This window comes from Lepisma saccharinum, chromosome 10, assembly GCF_977018435.1.
Source record: "Lepisma saccharinum chromosome 10, izLepSacc3.1, whole genome shotgun sequence".
NCBI classification, from domain to species: Eukaryota; Metazoa; Arthropoda; class Insecta; order Zygentoma; family Lepismatidae; genus Lepisma; species Lepisma saccharinum.
The window spans coordinates 56,959,944-56,980,500 of NC_139238.1; positions in this window are offsets into that span (position 1 = coordinate 56,959,944).

Consider the following 20,557-nt stretch of genomic DNA (forward strand, 5'->3'; position numbering starts at 1 on the left):
CGTTCTTCACGTCGTAGGCGAAGGACTTCTCTGCAATCAGGATGACACTGCATAGGGTATCCTCGGGCAAGGCATCGTGGAACTCGCAGACGACCTTGATGTTGGTTCGATAGTAGTTGTATTGACTGTATTATAAACCCAAGAAAGTATGAACCCCCCTCTGGCAGATTTGGCTATACTTAAAACAAGCTCAACATGCTCATATGAGCTTTTTGCTCAAGTGTGGAACCCTGCCTAATCCAAGATTTTTGTAAAAATGCCCTCGGGAATTTCTCGGAAAGTATGACCAACCTCAGATTGATTTGTCTATACTTACAAAAGGCACTTCTGTGAGATTGTTGTCCATAAACCTGTCAAAAATATGCCCCTCTTCATATTTTTTTAGCCATACTTAAAACTAGGCCAAGCTGCTTATAAGAGCTACCTACACACACACCCATACAAATTTACTTCTGGTTTAAGTTCAATTGGATACCAGCTTCAATTTGTTTATTAAAAAAAATGCAATATGCAGAGACCCTCTAGAATTGCTCTGTGACCCTCTCATTTCTTACATCATAAACATATGATTTTTCACCTATGAGAATAACACTACATATGGTGTCATCAGGTAATGCCTCATGGAATTCACAGATAATTTTAATGTTTGTCCTGTCATTCACTACAACTTGTTTCCTTTTTGAGGTGTTGATTACAAACATGGGTCTCTGTGCTTTGAATTCATCTGGTGTGTAATACATGTCAGTATTGCCAATTGTAGAAAACAGTAAACAAAATTTGCCTGTTTTAGAGATATTCCAAAAAAAAATATATATTTGATAAGCAACAACAACAGGGCCATCTATGTGCAAATGTCTGAACTCGGTGAACACTTGGGAACAAGTCAATTTTTTTCAATATGTCAATATTTTTAACTCTTTTTGCCAGTAATAGGGAATGGTAGTAAGCATTAGACAAAGTACTTTGGAGCCGAATATGCCTTTCTTAAGACGTCGTATATTGCTAAAATATCTTTAATTCACATATTTCTCATACCGCCGTATCTTGTTCTATTAGGCCTCTTCAAGAAAATTGCCAATTAGTGAAAATTAATTGAGCACAACAGCAAAAGAGGTACTAATAGGGCAAGCATACAATGATATGGGGATATGTGAATTGTTGGTTTCTTCGATTCAGATAAATGGATTGAATTGAAACTGGGATATTTTGCATTTTTTTATACAAAATCTGATATTTGTTACATCCAGCTTGTTTGTTGTAATCTATTCATATTTAGAGTCAGGTTTATATTTGTCCAAGTTGTTATATAAAATACATGGCATTAGGTCAGTGCCTTCTGGGATATGCATGTCTGTGCAGGTATTTGTGTTAGGTCAGTTTCTCAGATTCTCGCACCGAGGAGCTGCGGCACGGCCAGTTCCTCTGCACGGATCAATACTCGGGGCAATTTCTCAGATTCCCGCGCCGTGGAGTTGTGGGATCAATATTCCCCGCCCGGGCAGTTCTATTCCCGCGCCGCGGAGTTGTGGGATCAATATTCGGGGCAGTTTCTCAGATTCTCGCCCCGCGGAGCTGTGGGATTAATATTCCCTGACCGGGCAGTTTTATTCCCGCCAAAGTGGTTCTTAAATATAAAATTCAAGAACTAATTGACATAGAGCTATGCAGTTTTTTTTGTCTGCACTGAACTCAACTGATATTTTTTATTAAGTATAGAGTTTTGATTTGAACCCCAGGAAATTTTATATAAATACCAAAGCCAAAAATATTAATACACATACACACATACACACACACACACACATATATACATACACACACACAAAGCACAGTGCTGAACCCAACTGATATTTTTATCCAGCATAGAGTTTTGATTTGAACCCCAAGAAATTGTATATAAATACCAAAGCCAAAAATATTAAGTGTATACACGCATACACACATACACACACACACAAAGCACAGTGCTGAACCCAACTGATATTTTTATCCAGCATAGAATTTTGAATTGAAGCCCAGGAAATTGTATATAATAAACAACAACAAAAATGCCAAATCAAAAACATTGTAATCAATGCAATAAGAATATATCCAGCCCCAATTGGGCCAAGCACCAAAAGATTTGTGACCCAGACAAATACAGAACTCCCACAAAAATTTGCCCCAAATGCAATAGAAAATACAGCATGCAATACTTCACATATACACATAAAGATACTTGCTCTGCACAGTTATCAACATTGCCCCCTCAACCATCCACATCTGGTCTGAAAAGGAAGCATGAAACACCTGTTAATGCTTCACCGGCAAAGCAGCCACGCTATGCACCCATCCATAGCAGTTTTAATACCCAATTAAGAGATTATCGGTTTGTATCAGAGCCAAGATGTGGCATTGAGAATTTTTTGAACAGTATAAATTCTGATCTGCAGGCAATTCTAAATGCACAAAATGGCTCTTATAAGCTATCCTTCAAATTGTTTACACAATATAAGAAGCCAAATGGCACAAAATTTACACAGCCCCACATAACAGAAACTGTACCTGTATATTCAAATTCAAATTCAGACAAAATAATAAGCAGGTTGATGGATCAATTGAACATTAAACACTCTGAATTTGCAGCAAAAGAATCAGGATGGAGCCTATGCGGTTCATCACACAAGTTATATGTTAATATTTCTGAATTCACCTCATTACAAGGATCTACATATGTGCCATTACCTGCAAATATTAAAAACAAAAGAGCCGTGGTTAATATAGAAAATACCGACCAGAAATGCTTTTTGTGGTGTATATTAGCTGCTTTGTATCCAGTTTCAAGGCATCCTGAGAGAATAACTTATTACAAACAACATGAACACAAATTTGATGATGCAATGGAGGGTTTAGAATATCCAATGTCTGTTCAGAATATTGATAAATTTGAAAAAAAGGCCAGGCATATCAATGGCAAACAATTATCTATTAATGTATTTATTTGTTCCACTGGCAATTGCTTGATAGATCCTCTCAGAATCAGTACACTTGATGATGAATCTGCTGTTCCGATTGATCTGCTCTTAATTGAAGGGGATGGCAAATATCATTATACTCTGATACATAATCTTGAAGCTTTAGTGAGAACACAACTAGACAAATCCAATACAATATTCAAGTTGTGCAGAAGATGCTTAACTGTATTTTATGGTCAAAAAATGGTAAAAGGGGTTCGTGAAGAGAGTGCAGAAATTGCTAAAAACAAGTTAATTGAGCATCTGAAATATTGTGGCAACCATAAACCTGTTCATATGGTGATGCCTAATCCAAGTGAAAATTGCAAATTCAAAAAGTTTGAAGCCTTGTTGGAACACCCAGCATATATTGTCTGTGATTTTGAATCGAACCTCAAGCCTCTTGCATTCTGCAATCCAGATCCTGAAGAATCTTCAATTACACCATACCAGCTACATGAACCTTCCAGCTTTTGTTATATAGTTATACGGGATGGTGTAGCTAGTGAACCACACTTATACATGGGACCAAATGCCATCAAAATATTTGCACATAGAATAAAAAATGAGTGCCGTGACATAGCATCTAATATTTTATTAAAATCAAAGCCTATGTTGCCTTTAACAGAGAAACAGATTGAAGATTTCAACAATGCAGAAAAATGTCCGGTATGTGATTCTGAATTTTCAGATATAAATATCAAGGTGAAACACCATTCTCATACAGATGGTAAATTCAAAATGGCCCTGTGTAATAGCTGTAATATTAAGATCAAGAGACCAAGATTTGTCCCCATATTTTGCCATGGAGCATCCAATTATGATTTCCATCATCTGATCAGGTACGAGGGGTTTGACAAGCAGAATTTAAACATTTTAGCTGAAAATGATGAAAAATATATATCTATTAGCAAGATAATTAAAGTTGATGGTGTTCCTATTCACATAAGATTTCTTGATTCTTACAGAATTTTATCGGCTAGCCTGGCTACACTGGCCACTCAATTATCTGATGATCAATTCAAAATCACAAGTGCCTTGTTTCCAAATCAGGACCTGAAATTAATTAGGCGGAAGGGTGTATATCCATATGACTATGTTACAGATTTTTCTAAATTTGATGAGTGTTCTTTGCCACCACAAGAAGAGTTTTACAGCAAAATCAGAGGATCTGGAATCACTGATGAAGATTATCACCATGCCCAATTGATGTGGAACAATTTAAATTGCCAGACATTTGGTGATTATCACATGGCATATTTAAAACTTGATGTCACCCTCTTAGCTGATATATTGCAGGCATTCAGAAAATCTTCTATGCAAAATTATAAACTGGATCCAATATATTTTTTCAGTGTTTCGGGCCTAGCATGGGCCGCAATGTTTTTCAACACCAAAAAGCTATTGGATCTGATCCAAGATCAAGATAAGTATCTGTTTATGGAGAAAGGTATAAGAGGGGGGATGGTGCAATGTTCTCAGAGATATGCCAGAGCAAATAACAAATATATGCCTGATTATGATCCAGAACGGCCATCAAATTATATAGTGTATGTAGATGCAAACAGCCTCTATGGTCATGCCATGATGCAAAAACTGCCATATGCAGGGCTTGAATGGGTTGAAGATTTCAATATTGAAGATCTTCAGGATTTTGATGACAGTGACTATGGCCTCTTCTTAGAGGTTGATCTGACAATTCCTGATGATTTGCACAATAAATTTTCTGATCTGCCCCCAATTCCCGAGGTTCAGTGCTCACCTGGCTCTAAACAGAAGAAGCTCATGATGACACTGGAGCCAAAACAAGGCTATGTCATATATTACAAAAACCTCCAGTTCCTGATGAAACATGGTGTTCAAGTGACCAAAGTTGGAAACGTTTTGAGGTTCAGGCACTCAGAATGGTTGAAACCATACATTGATACAAATACAGAGCTTCGAACATCTGCAAAGAGCCAATTTGATAAGGGCTTGTTTAAATTGATGGTTAATTCTGTGTATGGCAAAACTATTGAAAATGTCAGAAAACATACCGATGTTAAAATAATTACTGACCCCAGCCTGAGCAAAAAATTGGTTGCAAAGCCTAATTTCAATTACAGAAGAATTTATGATGAAAATATGGCACTTTTCAACATGAAAAAAACAAAGATTAAGTTTGATAAACCTATTTATGTAGGGGCTGTGATATTGGAATTGGCCAAATTACATATGTTAAAACTGTATTATGATGTGTTGAAACCTTTTTATGGTGATAATATAAAATTGATGTACATGGACACGGATAGTTTTATTCTTGATATTAAAACAGAAGATGTTTATCAAGATATGTCACAGCCTGAATTGTTTAAATATTTTGATACCAGTGAACATACAATAATTCAACCCCACAACAAAAAGGTGCCTGGCAAGTTAAAAGATGAGACACTTGGTGATGTTATTGTGGAATTTGCTGGATTAAGTGCCAAGATGTACACTTTTGAAACATGTAGTGGCGCTGTTGCCAAAAAGGCCAAGGGTATTGGCAAAGTAACTGTTGAAAAAGAGCTTGTATTTGAAGATTATAAAAATTGCCTCAAATCCCAGAATTTAATCAAAACATCAGAATCCAGAATTCAGAGTGTGGATCACTTATTGACTTCAAATATTGTAAGAAAAGTGGCTCTGGACCCACATGATGATAAGAGATGCATTTTATCATGTGGCATACATACTTTACCTTGGGGTCATTGTGATTTGAAAAATGGGAATCAATGCCCAATTACAGAGCATGATTTGAAATAAATAAACATGCCTATGAACTTATTTGGGTTCAAAAAACAGGCTATTATGGAGCTGCCAACACCACAACCCTCTCCTGATATGCTGTCTAAACTGAGTGGCTTGTTAATTATTCATCTGAACAGCATACTTACAGATGTTGATGATGAAACAGGTAAAATATTGTACATATTTAACAATAATTTAAATCATTACCAATTACCTGTAGGTGGGCAATTGCAATTTATTACAACCCCTGAGGGTGATGTCAAGATTTCAGTAGGGAGAAATATTTATAGAATTAAGCACTCAAATATGATTTCTGGCACTGTATATACTGTTTCTGCTGGTGACTGCTTATATATTGAGGTCCCGGGACCTTATGACAAGCTTATACCCTTTTTTATAGAATTAAGAATCAGATACTCTATAATAAATAACCACTAAAACAAAAATGCCTAATGATATATTTGGCCATACAAGACATGAAGATCACAGTGATGAGATTCTGATGCTTGATGTCAGAGTCAAGAAATTAAGAAGTGATTTACAAGCTTTACAAACCACACTTAATGCCAGTCTTCAATTAGAAATTAGAAATTTACAATCACAATGCATGGACCCTCTTCTTAAAATTGATTCTGAACTCAAATTATTGCTTCAGAAATATACTGATCTGGCAACATTAGATAATTTTCAAAGTTTAGAAGAAGCTGTAGCAGCTCTTCAAGCCAAATTTAAGACCCAGGCCACCAACTCTGAGCAATTGAAACAACAATTGGAAGAGCAGATAAATAATGTCCAGGCACAGCTCCAAACAATTGTCAAAAGCATAAAATCACAAGAAGATTTTGATCTAGTGATTTCCACTCTAAAGGAACAGATTCAATCACTCCAAATACCTAATCTGGACCCTCTGAACAATGCCATAGCCGAGGTTAAAGAAAAAATTGAGACACTTGAAAATTTTATGAACAATTTGCCATCTTCTGATGCTTTGAATGCAATAACTCGGAGTGTAGCAAATATTAAGCTGCAACTTGAAACATATGAAGATTTTGGAAAAATTCAAAGTACCATAACCCATATTGAGGGTACAATAGCGGCAGTGCAAAGTGATTTGGCAAATGTACTAGAATCTCGCCTGCCCGGTATTGTAGATACCCTTGTTAGTGTCCAGCAACAAATCACAAAGCTTGAAAACCTCAACACTGAATCTGAACTATCTCATTTTCATCACTTTATCGATGATATCCAAACAAAACTTGAAATTTTACAACAATCAACACCCACTCAGGCAGATATAGCCCTGCTCCAAAATGCTATGCAAAATGTGGCTGATGCATCTGAATTAAACAATGTGAAATTGGCACTTGAATCTTTGCAAAATACTGTATCAAATCTGCCTACATCACAGGAACTTAAAAATATTAAGAGGGCAGTGAATAGGATATTGAAATCAGAAGATATCAAGAATATCCAAGCAGAGATCAAACATCTCACTCAGACAGTGGCCACTCTACCAACCAATCAACATATTAATGAACTGCATGCCCTGTTTGAGGATATCAGAAGACAGGTCCATGATCTTACTGCTCAAAATTCAAAATTGGCAGTTGTTGAAAATTTGCAGCAAATTGTAGCTAATATCAAGCAACAGCTAGGGACCATGGAATCCAATCAAGCAAATGCTCTGTCTGTTTTTGCCACCCAGCTTCAAGAGATTGTGCAACAATACAAGAAACTTATTGTGGACATAAAAATCAAGCCAGGCCATGATGATGTTGTTAGGACCATCAATGAGCACCTTGAATCTGTAACAAGCAGATTGCTTACAGCAGAAAAGGAAATAACAGGCATAATCGAGAATCCAAAACATACAGTAATTCTTGAATTGTACAGCATCCCCAACAAAGAATATGATTCACCATTTACACCAGGTGGCAAAATATATATGCTGTCCCCTGCACAATTTTATTACCAGTTTTTTTGGGGGCACACTGAGACCAATCAAGATCAAATATTGGCTTCAACCACAGGCACACCACTACCCTACCTTATCAATAACAAATGCTGACAACAAACCAAAAATCACCAGTGTGAAGTTAGAGGATTTTACAGATCCCAATACATTAGAAACAGCCTATGCTGAAGATGATGGATCTCTGGAATTTAAAATACAAATAGGGGACAAATTATATTTAGAAAATCCTGTAGTATCGGCTGCTGAACACCCTATAGTTGCAATATTCTTGTTTACATATTATGTCTAGAAAAATTATTGTTGATGAATTACACAGACAGGCCAGACATAATTTTAAAAGACTCCCAGTAGTCACAAAAGGCATAGATGATTTATGGCAGAGCGACTTGATTGAAATAGCAAGTGGACAGTTGAAAAACTTAGACAAAATCAACAAGGGCTACAAGTATCTACTCACTGTGATAGACACATTTTCAAAATTTGCCTGGGCTGTGCCACTCAAATCCAAGACTGGAACATGTGTTACAGAAGCCATCAGGACAATCATCAATCAGAGTGGAAGATCCCCGCGCTATTTGCAAACAGATAATGGCAAAGAATTTTATAATTCAGTGTTCCAACAATTTATTAAAAGCCAGGCAATACAACATTACTCGAGTTACAGTGATCTCAAAGCCTCAATTGTAGAGAGATTCAACAGAACCTTAAAAAATCTTATGTATAAACAATTTACCCTCCAAGGTAATTATAAATGGATTAATATTCTTCCAGAACTTCTACATAAATATAACAACTCTGTCCATTCCACAATCAACATGAAACCCTCTGAAGTAACTTCATCTGATGAGCAAAAATTGATCAGGACTGTTTATTATCCTAGATACCAGCCAACAACAAGAAAGGCCAAATACAGGGTGGGGGATCAAGTAAGAATCAGCAAATATAAGCACTTATTCAAAAGAGGTTTTACAAGAAACTGGAGCACTGAATTATTTACAGTGGTTCAAGTTAAACCCGGGACCCTTAACACATATATAATAAAAGATCACCGAGGAGAAATTCTCAAAGGCAGGTTCTATGAACAAGAGCTCAGCAAAACTAAACAGCCTGACACATATCTCATAGAAAAAATCATCCGCAGAAAAGGCAACAAGTTATTTGTCAAATGGCTAGGACTTCCAGAACACAGCTGGATCGATGCAAACAAAATAATAATATGAGCACCTGGGATGTTATAAAAAGGCTGCCAGAACCTGAACAACAGAATAAGAGAAATGGCAACTTGCTGCCTGATAATATTAGGTGTCTTATTGTTGGGCCATCTGCTTGTGGTAAAACTACACTAATGGTTGATAATTTTTTATTGGCACCCAACTGGTTAGACTGGAAAAACAGGCACTTGTATATCTTCTCTAAGAGCTTGGAACAATTAAAATACCAGCAGCTGATGAAGCTATATGATGGATTGGATATTGCCACTTTTGAATCAGATGTTAAGCCACTTCATGAATGTCTCGATAATTCTGTTGTTGTGTTTGATGACATTATACTGGATAATCAAAACAAGGTTAGAAATTTCTTTACACAGGGCCGACACAAAGACATTGATTGCTTCTACCTGGCACAGACTTTTTCAAAAATACCGAAGCAGCTGATCCGAGACAACAGCAATTTTATATGTGTGTTTCATCAAGATCATACCAACCTCAAACACATACATGATGAATATGTAGGTGGGGACTTGAGCTACAATGATTTTCCCAAGTTTTGCAGTAGGTGCTGGAACCAGGACAGTTATGGGTTTGTCACAATTGATATGACAAGAACACCCAATAGTGGCAAATACAGAAATAAAATCAACAATTTTCTAGACATTGAAATATAAATAAATAAACATGAAAAGGCCAATAATTGATGATCTTAAGTTAAGAGATTATCTTGTAAAAAGATTTAAGGGATGGAAATCAGAGAACCGGGGAATTTATGAAAAACACAAACAAACAGAACAGCCTATAATTGATGCTGTTGGTGAATTAGGTAAGAATATCAAAACTGTTACAGAGCAAAATCAAAATTTGATCACAGAGCTTGTACCTGTAGCTGCAAGGAACATATTAGATTATCCATTCACCCCACTTTCCAGTATTCATACACCTAGTCCTATTGCTCCTAGAAGAATTGAAGCTACTCAGGATCCTATTGAATTGGGTCTTCTTGCTCAAAAATATTTAACCACACCTAAAGACAATAAAGATGAGGTGTTTGGCTTATATGCTGACACAGAGCTTGATGGTAGCATCATACATAGAATTGGCAATTTCAGAGTAACATTTATGGGAGATGATATAATTGTATATTCAGAATCTCGTCTCGGAGAAAAAGGTGCTTTTGTTAAGTACCCCGGAACACCTGGGTTGTGGGAACTGATGACTAGGAAAAGGCCTGGCAGCTATACAGATCAAGATTATGATTATTACAAAGAAATATTAATAAAATCAGATGCTCTATACCAGAACAAATGATCCCACACAAAAAAGAGTCAAGTCTAGCAGTGGGGCAAAATACAATAATTTAATCAAGCCCATATGGTCACAGATCAAGACTGGCAGTGGAATCAAACAATACAACACCCTGCCTAAAGAATTTGTGTGGGTTGATGATGTCAGGAAACTTGTAGATAGGTTATTGGTGATAGCTGGGGAGGAAAATGCTGGCAACCACAATTTTTACAATGAAAATTTGGAATTATGGACATGATAAGCACAAAATTGTCTAATTTTATAGTGAATGACACTAAGGGGATTGGATATCTTATAAAAATTATTAATACTCTACCCCCCAAATTTTGGAATATTTCTGAGGGTCGGGGCCTGGTTAATGACATTATAAACAAGCTGCCATTTGAACTACACATTCCAGGCTATCAGTATTGTGGTCCAGGCACAAAATTGGATCATAGATTAAACAGAGGGGATCCTGGTGTAAATCCCCTAGATGCTGTTTGTAGAGACCATGACATAGCATACAACACACATTCTGATCTTGACAAAAGACATGTTGCAGACAAGAAATTAGAAGAGGCTGCATTTGGCAGATTTGTAAGCAAAGATGCTTCTTTGAGTGAAAAAATAGCAGCATTGGGAACCACCATAGCTATGAGCACCAAACATAAACTGGGGTGGGGGCTGTGAATATGTATATAATAAACCTACAATGAAGGCCAAGGGTGTTATGTATCAAATACCTTATGCAGGTCTCAAATCTCTTAAAACTATTGACAGTCTTTTGACCAAAAAGCAGCGCAAGAAAAAAAATTCTTGTATTGCAAAGGGCCATGGTATGAAATTGTTACTTAGTACCCCCCAATTAAAAAAATTACAGCAATCAAGAAAAAAATCACATGTGGGTGGATTTATATTTACCATCCCTGCCATCTTAGCAGCACTTGGGGCTGTTGGGAGCTTGGCCGGGGGATCAGCCGCCATAGCAAAAACAGTAATAGATGCCAAGAAAAATAGGGCAGAATTAGATGAGCAGAGGCGCCATAACCTGGCCATGGAGAAAAAAGGCAAAGGTGTTAAGAGAGCCATGAGTAAGTTTAAAAAAAACAAGAGCCGCTTACAAACCAAGATATTGAAGCTTTAATCAAGCCACTGGGCATCAAACATTTTAGGGGTGTGTACATGTCTGATTCTTTGCCAGAACAACCACTCAACAAAGAGTGTGGCATTGTTAATTTGGATAAGTACAAAAATCAGGGCACTCACTGGATCTGTTATCTTAAATATTTAAAAAATGAGGCATTTGTGTTTGATTCATTTGGAGGTGTTCCACCTGAAAATTTAATAAAATATCTAAATTCACCTAATCTTTATTACAATAAACTTCAAAGATGTTAATTGCGGACATTTGTGTTTTTTCTGTTCTTAGATATATGTCTCAAATAAATAAACCATCAATTGAAAATTTTCAAAAAGCCTTGTGGTATCTGAAACATCATGGGGGTATTCCATCTCACCAGCCAAAATTCAATATTGAAACTCAAATTGCATGATGATATAGTGTATCCCAAAACAATAGCTCTCAGAGCATTTTATGGCATGTACTTGATCCCTAATATTACACACCACAACAACAAAATTGCAGTAGGGGATCAAAAAATTGTCATCACTCCAGGGCAATATAATCTGTCCACTCTAAATGCTCAATTACCCAGAGGTGTAGTGTTAAGTCAAAATTCTGTCATTCACAGAGTAGAGATTGTATCTGCTAAAGAGACAGTGGATCTGGGTACTATAGGAGAGCTGTTAGGATTTGAGAACAACACAAAACTTGAAGCGGCCATCAAACACACTGCTATTAATATACCTAAATTCTTAGCCATAGAGACTCTGAATATTCACTGTAATGTGGCCGAGGGTATGATCACCAAATCAAATGGCATAGGCACTCACAAACAAACTGGCATCATTGCAACATTCAAACCTAATTCTGAATTTATGGAGCCAATCATCTACAATCCATCCCCAACATTATATTTTCCTGTGTGCCATAATAGAATAGATTATATTGAATTGATGGTCACTAATGAAAAATAAGAATTAGTTGATTTTGCTGGAGCCACAACAACTGCTATCATAGAGATTAACATTTAAATAAAAATACATACAATGGAAAATATTGAGAGTTATGAGCTACAATCATTCCCCCCAAACAGGAGGACATTTGCAAATTTAAATCAACCCAACACAGAGATTGAGGTTGTTCTTGATGTAGGGGATGGCTTTATACACCCCCACAGAGCAGATCTATACATCAAATTTGATGTTGTAAAGCTCGATGGAACAGATTATCCGGCAAATTCAAATATAAGATTGGTAGATAATTTTGTGCCGCATCTGTTCTCTGAAATTGAGATCAGAAAGCATGGCGTTGTTATAAACAGAGTAGATTATCCCGGCATTACCTCCACAGCTTTGGCCACATTAAAATTATCCAAAACCGAGGCTTCTTACTACAAAATAGGTGGATTTGAGGCTGGTGAGAAAATATTATCTAAAAATCACACAGTGCTGTTCCCAATGCGCCTGTTGCCAGGATTCTTCTCAGATTACAAAGATATTATGTGGAAGGGTGGTTTAAGAATTACATTTAGAAGAGCTGCCAATGATAATAATGCTTTGATGAGGTACAGCACATTAAACTCTACTGGAGAAGCTCTGCCTAATACCCTACCTGATGCAGGCAAATGCATTATTCAGACTATGGAGTTAAGAATCCCTGTTGTTGAATATGAGGCCAGTTATGCTTTTAAATACAAAGCAGATATCCTAAAAAATCCACAAATTCCTCTGCAATTTTATACATATCAATGCGTACAGAAGCCCGCAACTGGCACATATTATGAGTTTGATGCTACAAATTCATTCTCCAGTATTCAATATGACATGCCTGATTTTGTGGTGGTACTGTTTCAGACTGGAAGACACAACAATCAGGAAAAAAATTCAAGTAGATTTGATAACTGCAACATCAAGAACATATATCTTAAAAATGGCAGAAATGAGGTATTTCCTAGAGAAAATTATAATTTAGACATGTCCAAGAATGATTTCCTCAAATTATATGAAGCATTTTCGGCATTCAAAAGGGTCACTACTGGCAATACTGACATGTATTACACACCAGATGAATTCAAAGCACAGAGACCCATGTTTGTAATCAACACCTCAAAAAGGAAACAAGTTGTAGTGAATGACAGGACAAACATTAAAATTATCTGTGAATTCCATGAGGCATTACCTGATGACACCATATGTAGTGTTATTCTCATAGGTGAAAAATCATATGTTTATGATGTAAGAAATGAGAGGGTCACAGAGCAATTCTAGAGGGTCTCTGCATATTGCATTTTTTTTAATAAACAAATTGAAGCTGGTATCCAATTGAACTTAAACCAGAAGTAAATTTGTATGGGTGTGTGTGTAGGTAGCTCTTATAAGCAGCTTGGCCTAGTTTTAAGTATGGCTAAAAAAATATGAAGAGGGGCATATTTTTGACAGGTTTATGGACAACAATCTCACAGAAGTGCCTTTTGTAAGTATAGACAAATCAATCTGAGGGGGGTCATACTTTCCGAGAAATTCCCGAGGGCATTTTTACAAAAATCTTGGATTAGGCAGGGTTCCACACTTGAGCAAAAAGCTCATATGAGCATGTTGAGCTTGTTTTAAGTATAGCCAAATCTGCCAGAGGGGGGTTCATACTTTCTTGGGTTTATAATACAGTCAATACAACTACTTTCGATCGTTGACCACAACCTTCTTTCTCTTAGATGTGTTGATGACGGTCATGGGTCTCCGTGCTTTGCATTCGCTGGGCGTGTAGTACATGTCCACGCTTCCCTCGGTCACGCGTTTGTAAGCCGAGAACGCTTCGTAAAGTTTGAGGTAATCGTTTTTGGTCACGTCGAGGTTGTAATTCTCGCGCGGGAACACTTCGTTCCTACCGTTCTTCAGATAAACGTTCTTGATCTTGCAGTCGTCGAACTTGCTGGAATTTTTTTCCTGATTCTTGTCCCTCCCGGTCTGAAAAAGCACTACGACGAAATCTGGCATGTCGAACTGTATGTTGTTGAACTGCGTCGTCACGTCGAATTCCATGTGACTTCCCGACGCCATTTTCTGCACGCACTGGTAACCGTGAAAGTGAATCGGCACCTGCGGACTTTTCAAGATCTCCGCTTTGTACTTGAGGGCGTAGTTCGTTTCGTATTCCACCACCGGCATTCTCAATTCCATGCTCCGGTGCCGTCCGGACCCAAAGTAGCGTATCGCATCAGTGCTTCGTTGTCGTTGCTTTCCTTCTTCACCACGTCGAATTGAAGGTAGAGGTCCGCTCTGTGAGGATGAATGAACCCGTCGCCTACGTCCACGTCGTATTCGATCTCCCTGTTCGCTTCGTTCAGATTGGCGAACGTGCGACGGTTGGGAGGGAAAGATTGCAATTCGTAACTTTCGATTTGCTCCATTTTACATGTATGGTTATTTATTATATGTTGATCTCCACGATGGCCGTCGTAGTGGCACCTGCAAAATCCACCACGTCTCCTTTCTCGTTCGTCACCACCAACTGTATGTCGTCTATGCGGTTGGGACATACTGGAAAATAGATCGGCGAAGAGGGCGTGTAGATGATCGGTTCCATGAACTCGGAACTTGGTTTGAAAGTGGCTATGATTCCCGTCTGCTTGTGACTTCCTAATAATTTGTCCGAAGATTTCGTGATCATGCCTTCCGCCACGTTGCAGTGTATGTTCAGAGTCTCTATGGCCAAGAATTTAGGAATGTTGGTTGCTACGTGCTTGATGCCAGCTTCGAGTTTTGGGTGGTTGTTCTCGAAACCTAAAAGTTCTCCCATGGTGCCCAGGTCCACGGTCTCCGTCGCGGATAGGATTTCCACTCTGTGCGTGACCGAATTTTGAGAAAGGTATGTGCCTTTAGGTAATTGAGCTTGCAAAGTGGAAAGATTGTATTGTCCTGGCGTGACGACGATGTGTTCGCTTCCGACGCTAATTTTGTTGTTGTGCTGCGTGACGTTAGGTATGAGGTACATGCTGTAGAATGCACGCAGAGCCACGGATTTAGGATAGAGGATGTCGTCGTGCAGCGTGAGTTTCAAGATTGAAGATTCGCTCGTGAGATGGAACACGCCAATCCTAGTGATGCTGTTTGAGGTTCCACAATGCTTTCTGGAAATCCTCGATCGTAGGGTTATTTATTTTAGAGAGAAACGCGAGCACGGAGATGCAGAGATGACCGCAGTTCACGTCTCCGAAATTTTGAATGCGTTCGTCGTTGTAGTATATAGAGGTTTTGTTCGTTTTCAGATAATGAATTAAATTTGTAGGTGGAACACCTCCGAAAGAATTGAAAACGAATGCTTTATCATCATTTTTGTGGTAACATATCCAATGCGTGCCTGGATTTTCTTGACCGTCCAAGTTGACTACTCCGCATTCTCTTCTTTTAACGCTTGAAGGTAACGAGTCGGACATGAAAACTCCTCTGAAGTGTTTGATTTGTAACGGTTCGATCAGAGATTCAATGTCTCGGTTGGTGAGTGCTGTTGTTTCTTTTTTTTAAACTTCTTCATCACGCCCTTCCCCCCTTTCTTCTCCATGGCCAGGTTGTGACGTTTCTGTTCTTCCAATTCCGCCTTGTTCTTCTTCGAGTCGATGACGGTTTTCGCGATGGCGGCACTTCCGCCAGCCAAACTTCCAACGGCCCCCAATGCTGCTAGGATGGCCGGGATGCTGAATATGAAACCTCCGATCTTTTGCTGTTTCCGCGAACGCTGCAAGCGTCTCAATTGAGGTGTGCTGAGCAGCAATTTTATTCCGTGTCCTTTCGACAAGCAAGAACGTTTCTTCTCGCGTTGTTTCTTGGTGAGTAACCCATCGAGGGCACCTAGATTTTTTAGATTCGAATATGGTATCTGGTACACGACACCCTTGGGCTTCATGTTGATGCTCTATGTGTTATTTTTTCACGATATGTTATTTATATATAAATGTTCTGAGATTTTTTTTCAATGGATGTTATTTTACATATACTCCGCGTAACCCCGTTACACAAATTCTATTACATACTTTGTTTTCTTACCAAGAAGTTCCTTTGTCCCCTTGTACACAATTCGAGTTTTGTTCTCGATTAAGATAGCTAGCTTCTCGTCGGATAACATGATAGCGTATCAATCTGGTAAAAATAGACTGTATTGTCCGTTGAACAACAGACGCACCTTGGGACCATACTGGGTAGAAACGATTGAACCGGAAGTTATCGTGTAAGGTTTGTCGACTTCCAATTCCTGAATTTTTACATACTCGACTGATAAATTTAGCATTTGTTTTAATGCTTAGAGGTCACTCATTTTTTCACTCGTCAAATCAAAGAAAAATTTTCAGGGTGTTAGAGAGAAATTTAATTTTTATTCACGATGTGTGTTATTTATATATATATTTTTTCACGAGATTTTTTTTTGTATCGAATATTTTTTTAACAGAGGAAGAAAGTTCGTGCTTCCGAAAACGCGATGATGTGCGTGATGATTTCTTCCGTCTCCTGCTTAGATTTTCTCCAATCATCGGTGTCCCGTCTTCTCCCCTGCCTCGCCTCGTGCAGTTCGTCCAACCTCTCGTTCAATTTCTCCCCCGCGGCCGACAGAAGAGTGTCGAGATCACCGCACCTCATTCCACTGATCTCCCGAAGACGGTCCTTGAGAACTATTTCGCATCCCATGTGAAATGCCGGCGTCGTTTTAGCTATGATCACAAGTTTATTAACATCTCCGTTAACTACTATTTTGAATATTTTAGATAGTAGTTCGTGCGGCAAATCAGTTATGCAAGCCATGTTGTTTTTTTTACTGGATGTTATTTATATACCCCACCCCAATTTTTGTTTTGTGTTCATGGCGATGGTGGTACCCAGTGCGGCGACCCGTTCACCCGTTCTCTGCTCACGAACCTTTCGAAAGCTGCATGTTCCAATTTTTTGTCTGCTTCGTGACGTGCGTCCAGATCCGTCTGCGTGGTGTTGTAGGCGATGTCGTGATCTTTGCATGCCGCGTCCAACGGATTCACACCCTTGTCTCCTCTCTCCAATCTTTTCTCGAGTTTGGTACCCGGTCCGCAGTACTGGTAGCCAGGTAGATGCATCTCGAAAGGTAACTTGTTGATGATGTCGTTCACGAGTCCCTTTCCTTCGGCCACGTTCCAAAATTTCGGAGGCAGCGTGTTGATGATTTTGATCAGGTAACCTATGCCCTTGTCGTCGTTCACGATGAAGTTGGAAAGTTTCGTGCTGATCATGTCCATGATGCCAACCTTCTCGTTGTAGAAATTACGATTGCCTACATTCTCTTCGCCGGCTATCACCAACAATCGGTCCACGAGTTTCCTAACGTCGTCCACCCAAACGAATTCTTTGGGTAACGTGTTGTAGCGTTTGACGCCGCTGCCTGTTTTGACCTGGTTCCAAATCGGTTTGATGAGATTCCTGTACTTCTCGCCGCTGCTCGATTTCACCCTATTCTGCGAGGCGTCGTTGTTCTGGTACAAGGCATCCGTCATGATCAGAATTTCCTTGTAACTTTGGTAATCTTCGTCGGTGTAATCTTTCGGCTGCTTTTTGGCAACGAGTTCCCACAGTCCCACCGTACCCGGATACCTGGTCCAACTATCCTTCTCGCCTAAATTAACTTTAATGTCGTTGCCTTCGAAGGTCACCTTCGATTTCCCAATCTTCCACACCACACCACCGCCTTCGTTGGTTTCCATGCTGGGATACAATCCGAACACTTCATCCTTGTCGAATTTCCCCGTACTCAGGTAGTCTCGTGCCAAAGCTCCCAACTCGATTTTATCCGAAGACGTGCTACCTATAGCTCGACGTCGTGCCGGTGCATCCTTCAGTTCGAACGGCGTCGAAGGAATGCTCGAAATAGGCGTGGGTACGGCGTAACTTTTAGCTGCGAGCGGTACGAGTTCGTTGATCAAATTTTTATTTTGTTCCGTGACACTTTTAATTTCTTTACCTAGACCGCTGATGGCATCGATCACAGGTTGATCCTGACGTTTCTTCTCTTCGTAGAATCCGCGATTCTCGGATTTCCAACCTTTGAAGCGTTTCGCGAGGTAATCGCGAAGCTTGAGATTTTCGTCTTCGATTTTTCGTTTCGTCATGACGTTATTTATATACGTCGTTTCTCACAACGTTGCAACGTTTAGAAAGTCGTTGATTTTGTTTCTGTATTTTCCGTCGTTGGGTTTCCTCGTCATGTCGATCGTCGCGAATCCGAAATCGTCACCGTTCCAGCAAGTAGAGCAGCAGCGTTCCGAAAATTGATTGTAGTTCATGTCTCCGCCTACGTAGTCATCGTACGCGTGCTTGAGGTTGGTGTGATCTTGACGAAACAAACATATGAAATTAGCGTTGTCGCGTACTAACTGTTTTGGAATTTTGGAAAACGTTTGAGCTAGGTAGAAGCAATCCATTCCTTTGTGACGACCTTGCGTGAAAAAGTTGCGAATTTCATTTTGATTTTCCAGGATGGCGTCGTCGAACACAACGACTGAATTTTCACGACAATCGTCGAGTGGTTTTATTTCCGAGGTGAACGTTGCAATGTCCAGACCATCGTACAGTTTCATCAGTTGCTGGTATTTGGATTGCTCCAAACTTTTCGAGAACACGTACAGGTGCCTGTTCTTCCAATCTAACCAATTCGGTGCGAGGAGAAAATTGTCCACGAGCAGTGTCGTTTTCCCACACCCCGAAGGACCTACGATCAGACAGCGGATGCTGTCGGGAAGCAACTCACCGTTCTTTTTTTTTCTCGTTTGACTTTCCGGATCCGGTAGACGCTTCACCACGTTCCACGTACTCACAAGATCACTTCGTTCGCGTCGATCCAACTCTTTTCCGGAAGTCCCAGCCATTTGACAAACAGTTTGTCACCTTTCCTACGCAATACTTTCTCGATGAGGTACGTGTCGGGGTGTTTCGTTTTAGAGAGTTCCTCTTCGTAAAATCTTCCTTTCAAAATCTCGCCGCTACTATCTTTTATTATATACGTGTGTCGGTTTCCGGGTAGAACTCGAACCACCGTAAAAAGTTCCGTGCTCCAATTTTTTGTGAATCTCTTCTCGAAGGTGCGTTTGAATTTGCTGATCCTCACCTGGTCTCCAATTTTGTATTTAGCTTTTTTTGTCGTGGGTGTGTACTTTGGACAGTAAACGGTAGAAATTAAACGCTGCTCGTCAGACTTGGTAACGTCAGCTGGCTTCATGCCTATCGTTCTGTGTACCGTATCATTATAGGTGTCGACGAGTTCCGGCAGGATGTCGACCCATTTGTAATTCCCCCGAAGCGTGAATCGTTTCCACATGTGTGTTTTCAAGGTTCGATTGAATCTTTCCACGATGCTGGCTTTGATGTGACTGAAGGTCGAATAATGTTGAATCTTGTGTTTTTGAATAAACTTTTGGAATACGGCGTTGTAAAATTCCTTCCCCTTGTCCGTTTGCAGAAACCGTGGTTGTCTGCCGCCGCTTTCGCGAAAAATTAATTTGAATGCTTCCGTGACGCATGTTCCCGTTTTCGCCTTCAAAGGTAGAGCCCATGCGAATTTCGAAAATGTGTCTATGACGGTGAGGAGGTACTTGTTGCCCTTGTTCAATTTATGTACGTTTTTCAAATTGCCGCTACTCATCTCCACGAGGTCACTTTGCCAGAGGTCGTCGATGCGCTTGGTTACCACAGCCAAACGTTCGTAGTTACGGCGTGCAGGTTTATGCAATTCTTCGACGATGGCTTGCCTAGACATTTTTTTAGAGATTACGTTTCAAGAGAAGCACAAGCGTGATGGGATTCAAAGAGGGTGGTACCTCGCTCGTGTTTTGAATGATCAGCTTATCGCCGGCACTCACGTCGAAAACGGTAAGATCTTCGTCTTCGTGTATTTCATATATGTTGCGCGTTTCGTTCCAACGTGCCAGAGGAATGTTTCCTGCTTTCTGGACACCACGATTCGATATCAAAGTCATGGTGGGAACGCTAGCTTTTCTGCCGTGAGACCAGTACGAAAATTCGTTTATCTGAATCGTGCCATCGAGGAGAAACTTGTAGTACGGATGATAAGGATGTAACATGTACAGTTTGTTACCTTCGACGAACGTGGAGATTCTCTGTTGATTGGGTACGCTGTTGATTTCGATGGCTTGCAGAGAATGCAGTTTAGCGAATTTAGTGTCGAA